This window comes from Tupaia chinensis, unplaced genomic scaffold, assembly GCF_000334495.1.
Source record: "Tupaia chinensis unplaced genomic scaffold, TupChi_1.0 Scaffold148004_1, whole genome shotgun sequence".
NCBI classification, from domain to species: domain Eukaryota; kingdom Metazoa; phylum Chordata; class Mammalia; order Scandentia; family Tupaiidae; genus Tupaia; species Tupaia belangeri.
This window is the reverse complement of record NW_006207854.1, coordinates 617,798-626,410: the sequence shown is the minus strand read 5'-3', so window position 1 is coordinate 626,410 and position 8,613 is coordinate 617,798. Positions and strand designations below refer to the sequence as shown.

At 46.0% G+C, this 8,613-nt stretch overlaps 1 pseudogene; it reads left to right on the top strand.

The window, feature by feature from the left end:
• The first annotated feature begins 8,229 nt into the window (after positions 1 to 8,229).
• LOC114006435 (uncharacterized) lies at positions 8,230 to 8,361 on the top strand (annotated as a pseudogene).
• Positions 8,362 to 8,613: the final 252 nt, after the last annotated feature.

Genomic DNA, 8,613 nt, shown 5'->3' with positions numbered 1-8,613 from the left:
TGAGAAACCAAGACACCAGGTCTCTTACTATGGTCAGCCACATCTAGATTTCCCAAATCTAATTTTCTTTTTAAAATTTTTAATAATTATTCATTTAATTTTTAAATTATTATTATTTAAGTTGCTATATTGTCACCAGAGAGAGAGAGATTTTGGGAATGCATGCACACACAGCCAGTGCCAGGTCCAGGACTCAAACAGCAGTTGGCCATGTGGCAGTTCAGTACCTTAACCACCATGCCATCGCTTGGCCCCAAATCTGATTTTTTTTTTGACAGATAATTTGAGAGTTAATCCTCAAAGATCCAGGAGTTCCATGAACCCCTCAAGGTGGAGAATCCCACCCAAAGAATATAATATTATTTGTATTCCCACCAAGGATGCATGGCCTGAGTCTATGCTTAAGAAAATAACACATGGCCCAGCAGGTGGCATGGTGGTTAAGGCACTAGACTCCCACATGGCTGACCGCAGTTTGAGTCTTGGAATTGGCAGCTTGAAACTCATGGCAGGAACATGTGTGTACATGCCCAAAATCCCAAGAAGAGAAAGGAGGACAAGGGGTTACGGTGTGGCAGTCCCCTCTAGGGGGTGATTTCTCACTTTCTCTCTCTCTGTCTCTCTCTCTCTCTCTCTCTCTCTCTCTGGCTACTGCGCATGCCCAATAGCAAAAACCTAAAAAAAAGGAAGGAAAGAAGAAAGGAAGGACAAGAGAAAGAAAGAGAAAGAAAATATCACACACAAACCCAAAATGAGGAACATTCATTTAACAGAAAAAGCAGGGTGGGGTCTCTACTCTGAAAAAAAATGTCATGGAAGATAAAAGATAAGAAATTGCTCCAGATTAAAGAAGCTGAAAGAGACATGGCAATTAAATGTAATGTGGATCCTGGTCTGAATCCTGTACTAAAGAGAAAGTCTGAACAGGTCCTTGCTGAATTCATTGAAAAACTGGAGTATGGGCCGTAGATACATGAGAGTATTCTCTCACTGGCCCGTGCCATGGTGATTAGGGAGCTAGATCCCACGTGACTGACCACAGGGTTCCTGAATTCGGAACTGGTTTGGGAAACGCTCCGGTGCATGTGCAAACCCAAAGTCCTGGCAGGGTGGAGGCATGAAGTCAGAAGGGCTTGTGGCGTGGCCATACTCCACTGGGGTGCTTTCTCCCTCTCCTGCCACGTCTCTGTGCTTCTCTCGGCAAGCACACACTCTCTGGCAAGTTTTAAATAAAAGTATACCAGTTAAATTTCCCAAAGTCGAAAAGTCTACTCTGATTCAGCAAGAACGTGCCTTGTTCTTAAGAAATGCACTCTGAAGCACTTACGGGTAAAAGGGCATGACAGCTGCCACTTACTCTCATCTCACCCCCACACACGTATTATTATAAGTTGTAGTTTTGCTATGGGGTGCATGTGCTCACCCAACACAGAGGGAGAGAGAAAATAAGAAATCACTATCCCAGGGATGATGGTCATGTCATGGCATAATCCCTTTTCCTCCATTCTCCTTTTAAGATTTTGGACATGCAGGGACCAGCAGTTGGCGTAATGGCTATGTTGTTGGACTCCCATGTAGTCAACCACGGTTTGAGTCCAGGACTCAGTGGCTTAAACTGATGCTGGGCGTGTGTGCGTGTATGCCCAAGATCCTGAGAGGAGAATGGAGAAGAAGGGATTGTGGCCTGGCCATCCCCCCTGGGGGGTGATTTCTCACTTTCTGTCTCTCTGTCTTTCTGGTGAGCGCACACACCCTGTGGCAAAAAAACTTCAAAAAAAAAAAAAGATTTTGGACATGCACACATATGTGCCTAGTGTAGTATTCAAGCCACTGGGTCTGGGACTTGAGCCATGAGGTTGGCTGTGTAGGATCCAGCTGCCTTAACCTCCGCAACAGCTCTGCTAGCCCTATATGTGCGTATGTGTGTGTGTGTGTGTATACATATATATGTATATTTTTATAGAATTATTTTATTTAACTTTTATTGATTGATTAATTAATTTATGTACATTTGACCAGAGAGGGACAGACTGAGAGAGAGAAAGGAAGAGAGGGAAAGTGAGAAAGCAAGCTGCCAGGTCCAGGACTCAAATCACAGTTGGCCATGTGGGAGTCCAGCATCCTTAACCACCATGCCACCTGCCGGTCCCACCTAATGTATATTTTTTCAAATAATTATTTATTTAATTTTACATTTTATTTACTTCTTTGTTTATTTAATTTTGCTAGGACACATGTGCTCACCGAAGAGAGACAGAGAGAGAGGGTAAGCTGCCAGGTCCAAACTTCAGTTGGCCATGTGGAAGTCCAGTGACTTGACCACCACACCACTTACTGGTATATCTTTTAATATACATCTGAATTTTTTAGATATAAAATATATATGTGAGTATATACTATAGCTATGACATATATAATATATATAAGGGATATATAAGAAATATATAATATATATACATATATACTGGTACTTCAGAAAGTTCATGGAGAATGGAATAAAACTGAGTTATTTTGATACAAAGAAGATTGAAATCCCTGCATAGTTTTAAAAATAATATTCACTTTATTTATTTTTTTTTTGGAGAGTTTTTTTTGCTATAGGACATGTGCGCTCACCAGAAAGACAGAGAGAGACAAAAAGTGAGAAATCACCCTCCAGGGGAGATGGCCACACCCCAATCCCTTCTCCATTCTCCTCTCAGGATCTTGAGCACGCACACACACATGCCTGATATGAGTTTAAGCTACTGGGTCCAGGACTCAAACCACGATCAACTACATGTGAGTCCAGTGACATAGCCATTAAGCCAACTGCTGGTCCCAAATAATATTCACTTTCAATGAACTTTCTTTTAAAAAAAAAAATTTGCTGTAGGATGTGTGTGCTCACCTGGAGAGACAGAGAGAGAGAGAGGGAAAGTGAAAAATCACACACACACACACACACTCACTCCCAAGGGGAGATGGCCACACCACAATCCCTTTTCCTCCATTCTTCTCTTGGAATCTTGGGCAACCACCCACATGCACTTGGCAGGCTTTTCAAGCCTCCAGGTCTGGGACTTGAACCACAGAGTCAGCTATGTGTGACCCAGTCGCTTTCACCACCATCACTAACTAAGCTTCTATGAACTTTTTTTTTTTTTTTTGAGAGGTTTTTGCTATAGGGTGCGTGCGCTCAGAGAGACAGAAAGCAAGAAATCACCCCCCAGAGGGGATGGCCACGCCGCAATCCCTTCTCCATTCTCCTCTCAGGATCTTGGGCATGCACACACACGCGCCCAGAGTGAGTTTAAGTCACTGGGTCCAGGACGCGAACCGCGGTCGACTACGTGGGATTCCAGAGACATAGCCATTACGCTACCTGCTGGTCCCTCAATGAACTTTTTGAAGACCTTGGCTGTATATAGAGAGAGCAAAGGGCTACATTTTAGTAACTGGTGAATCCGGCTACGGTATACATGGAGGATCTTTGTTTTGTTGAAGTTCTTCTGTAAGCTTGAAATTATTCCCAAATAAAATTATTTAAAAAGAACTACCCAAACCAGAAGCCTCCTAAAGGTAGGACCTTTGTCCTGTTGTTAACTCCCCAGAGCTGGCTGTGAGCTAACCCTGGATGGATCCACAGTCGGTGTCTTTGGTAAAGGGAGAACTAGGGGCGCAGGTGGCGACTGGAAGAGCAGAGGCCTGCCGCCTCGGGACATTCCTTGGCCAGCGACATTTTCTGGTCTGACAGCTGGGGAGGCCACGGACACAGGCCAGGAGTGACGCACCCGCGAGGCTCCCAGGGAGGAGGGGAAGCCCCGCCCCGCAGGGAGGGCCTCGGCCAGCAGGTGCCGCTGTTGAGCCAGCTCTGGCAGAGCCTGGCTGAGGCCCAGCCGGGACCTGGAGCTGGTCAGCCCAGGAGTTTTCTTCCAGAGCCCAGCCCACCAGAGTCTGGGAGTAGCCTCGCTCATCCTGGCCTCTGGCTCCCAGGCCCTCGGCTTCCTCGCACCCCCGCCCCCACCACGGGTGCCCCCAGGATGATGCCCGGTGGAGGAGGGGAGGAAGGCTTCAGTCCTTGGCCCCAGAGTCTAAGTGGGAATCAATCCTCCCCTGTCCTCCGTCATCTCCCTCTCTCCCTCCACCTCTTCCTCCTCCCCACTTCCCCTCCCCCCCTCTCCTTTCCCTTTCCTCCTCTGGCTCCTCCTCCTGCTCCTCCTCTCCATCCAGCTTTCAAAATAAACACACACCTCCTCAGCATATCCTCATGCGGCCTGGGCCTTATTCTGAGAGTTCTGGATCCCAGACAACAGTTCCTTCTCCTGGGTCCAGCGATCAGAGTAGAGACCGGGAAGGGGAGGCAGGGAGCTGGCAGCTGGGAAGGTTGACAAAGCCCTGTCATACTCTTTCCTCCCTAGATAGTGTGGGCTGGGGGGTGACGGTACTGCCTGAGATCATGGAGCTAGTAGCTCTTTATCCCGGCTGTCACCTTGCCTACCCAGATTCAAGAGAAAGGGTTCTACAGAGGTCAGGTTGTCCCTCCCCTGACTTGGGAAAGGACCACAGCCATGTGAGGGTCTCTGCTCCTGCACAGGTTCGCTGACTCCTTTCATAGCCTTTCCTGAGCGCCACCTCTGTGCAAGGTACCGGGAGCTGTACCTAGTGCAAGCATGCACCTCAAACCCTCACCAGGGCCATCAGCAACAGGCGCTGCCACTCTAAGCTGGCTTGTTTAAAGATCCAGTTCAATCAGTATTTCTCTGTGACTCCTCCCAATCCTCTGTGGGACTCACCTGTTCAGCTTTGGCACCTCATATAATATCCGGTTGTTCCGGTTGTTTCACCAGCTTCTAGTGACTTGTCTTCCTGGGACCCCCCAGCCCTTCCAGACTGGCCACCAGATTTCAGTGACTGGGAACAGTGACACCTAAGGGTCCCGCACTAGCCCTCACTATGCGACCTTGAAGACGTTCATTAACATCTTCAGGTTTGGTTTCTCATTTGTGAAGCCAAGCAAACAGCAATCCCTTCCTCTGAAGCTGCCATGAGGGTAAAACAAGAGGACGCATATAATGAGCTTAGCACAACAAACTCAGCTTAGGGGAAGTCCATCCCCGCTAGAATGGCTAAAATGAGAAAAACCAACACTAAGTGCTGGCCAAGGATACAGAGAGAAGGGACTTTTGTACTCAACTGGGAGAGGTAGAAAACCACTCCTATTAAAGTTAGGTGCATGTGGGCCAGCAGGTGGCATGGAGGTTGATGTGTTAGATCCCACATGGACAATTCCATGGTTCAAGTCTCAAACCTGGTGGCTTGAGAATTCCACCAGACACATTTGCATGCATGCACAGAATCCCAAGGAGAACGGGGAGAAGGAATTAAAGTGCGGCCATCCCCCGGAGGATGATTTCTCAATTTCACTCTCTCTCTTTGTCTCTCTTCAGTGAGTAAACATGCCCTGTAGCAAAAAATAAATAAAAACAAGAAAGTTAAGTACATGTATACAATATGACTCAACAGTCTCACTCCTGGATATAAACCCAAGAGGATGTTTGTACATGTGTTCAGAAGACATGTAAAATAATCTCCATTGCAGCACTAATCATAACCCCAAACTGGAAACAACCCGAATGTCAAGTGCCGCAGAATGAAAGCAGTTTAGTATATCCGGACAATGAGAGCAGCACTACCGCTGCTCACGACCACAAGGGTAAATCACACAGCTGCAATGTGGAGGGGGAAACCGAACACAAAAGAGGTACACATAGCATGTCTTTTTATCAGAGAAAGTTTCAGAACAGACAATTAATTTATATTAGAAGTCAGGAGAGAGGTTACTCTAGGGAGCAGTGACCTTTAGAAAGAGGGCTTGGAGTGTTCTGGGTCCTGATAGTGTTCTGTTTCTCTATCGGGTGCTACACAGGTGTGTTGACTGTGAAAACTCATTACGATTTAGTCACTTCTCGGCATTAATGTTACACTGCAGCAAAAAGTTCACACTAGAAGGGCCAGCAGGTGGCATGGTGGTTAAGGCACTAGACATTCCCACATGGCTGACCACAGCTCAAGTCCTGGACCTAGTAGCTTGCTTTCTGACTTTCCCTCTCTTTCTCTGTCTCTCTCTCTCTCTGATCAAATAAAAAAATAAATGAATAAATAAATAAAATTAAAATAAACAATTCTAAAAAAGCTAATAGTCTAAACAAAAGTTCACACTAGAATAAAAAAGATAAATGAGTTGCACCAATCAAGTCTATGTAGATAAATCTGGAAGCATTTTGAGGAAAGAGCAAATTATTTAAAGATGTTGGTAGTGTCATTCACAGAAGTTTTAAAAGTTCCTTGGGGGTCGGCAGGCAGCATGGTGGTTAAGGGTGTTGGACTCCCACATGTCTGACCATGGTTTGAGTGCCTAACCTGGTGGCTTGCTTTCTCACATTCCCTCTCTCTCTCTCTCACTCTGTCCTTCTCTGGTCAAATTAAAATAAATAGTTTGGTTTTTTTTTTAAAGATATAATTCTTTAAAAAAAAAATTCCTGGATCAGCCCTTGCCATGGTGGTTAAGGGGGCTGGATCCCACATGGCTGACTGCTCAAGTTGAATCCTGGACCTGGTGCATATCTGCCTGCAGGCCAAAAGTCCTGAAAGGGGGCAGAAATGAAGAAAAATCTGAGGTGTGACCATCCCCTATGGGGGTGCTTTCTTGTTTTTCTTGTTTTTCTTTCTCCAGCAAATGCATGTGCCCTCTGGCAAAATTTAAAAAAAACACTCAAGTGCCTGACACTACATGCTGTTAAAGCATACACCCTAGTACAGATAAAAGACATGCCGAGGGTAATGCGTACCAAACAAAGAACAAAGGTTTCATTTTAGTGGGAGAGAGAGGTCTAAGGTATGTACAAGGGACGTCAGATGTTTTCTAGCTAGCTTGCTTGCTTTTTGTAATTTGCCAGAGTGTCCATCGGCTTGTGGGAGAGAGAGACGAAGAGGAAAAATGAAGCCCCTCCATGGGGAATGGTCACATCACAATCTCTTTTCCTCCACTTCTCCCTCCTTTAAGGATTCTGGGTGTGCAGATACATGTACCCAGCCTGTTTCTCAAGCTACTGAGTCTGGGACTCGAGCCACACAATCAGCTATATGGAATCCATCCACCTGAACCACCATTCTGCTGGCTGGCCCCCGTAGCTTTTTTTTTTTTTTTTTAAAACAATAATTTTATTTAACTTTATTTATTTACTTATTTTAATTTGACCAGAGAGAGAGAGAGAGCGAGCGAGAGAGAGAGAAAGCAAGTCACCAGGCCCAGAACTCGAACCGCAGTCAGCCATGTGTGAGTCCACCACCCTTAACCACTGCGCCACCTGCTGCTCCTCCCCTTTTTAAATCTTTTTGAAAATTATTTATTTAATCTTGGGGCCACCAGGTGGCATGGTGGTTAAGGAGCTGGATTCCCATGTGGCTGACTAAGGTTTGAGTCCTAGATTTGGTGGCTTGCTTTCTCACTTACCCTTTCTCTCTCCTTCTCTGTCTGCCTCTCTTCAAACTAAAAAAAAAAATAATAATAACAAATGGAATTAAATAAATATTTGGGGAAAAATATTTACTTAATTTTATTTATTTATTACCACCATCTTTTAATTTAACCAGAGAGAGACAGACAGAGAGGGAGCGAGAGAGAAAGTGGGAAAGCAAGCCACCAGGTCCAGGACTTGAACTACAGTCAACCATGTTGGGGTCCAGTTCCTTAACCACCATATCACTTGCTGACCTCCCACCCCCTGTAGCTTTATTTCTTAAGCTGGGTAGTTCTGATCACAGGTGTTCATTTTATTACTCTGTATACTTTAGACTTTTCAGATTGACGCATTTTGTAGTTAAAAGAACTCAGGAACCAGCAGTTGATGTAATGGCTATGTCGCTGGACTCCCATGTAGTCAACTGACCATGGTTTGAGTCCCAGACCCGGTGGCTTAAAGTCACACCAGGTACATGTGTGAGTGCCCAAGATCCCGAGAGGAGAATGGATAAGGGATTGCGGGTGTGTCCATCCCCCCGGGGGTGATTTCTCGCTTGCTTTCTGTCTCTCTCTGTCTTTCTGGCGAGAGCACACACGCCCTATAGCAAAAAAAAGAACTCCTCAGTAGGGCTGGTCCAATTGCCTAATGGTTAAGGGAGCAGGGTCCCACATGGCTGACTGAACAATTCAAATCCTGCCCCAAGTGGCTTGAAAAACACATTTGGAGCTTTGTGCAGTGGCAGTATCATAGCCAATGAGGTTTATCCAAGGCGCGATTATTGCTAATTGAAAAACACATTTGGCGTGTGTGTGTGTTCAAAATCTGGACAGGGGGACCAGCAGTTAGCATAATTGCTAGGACCATGCAGTTAACACAAGCTAAGTATAAAAGAACTGCCCCTCGTGCCTAGAGCAAGGACTTGGCTGGACTCCCATGTGGTCAACTACGGTTCAAGTCCCGGACCCAGTGGCTTAAACTCATGCCGGGCGCGTGTGCGTGCCCAAGATCCCGAGAGGAGAATGGAGGAAAAGGGACTGCGGCATGGCCATCCGCCAGGGGGGGGGGGTGATTTCTCGCTTTCTGTCTCTCTGTCTCTCTCTGTCTTTCT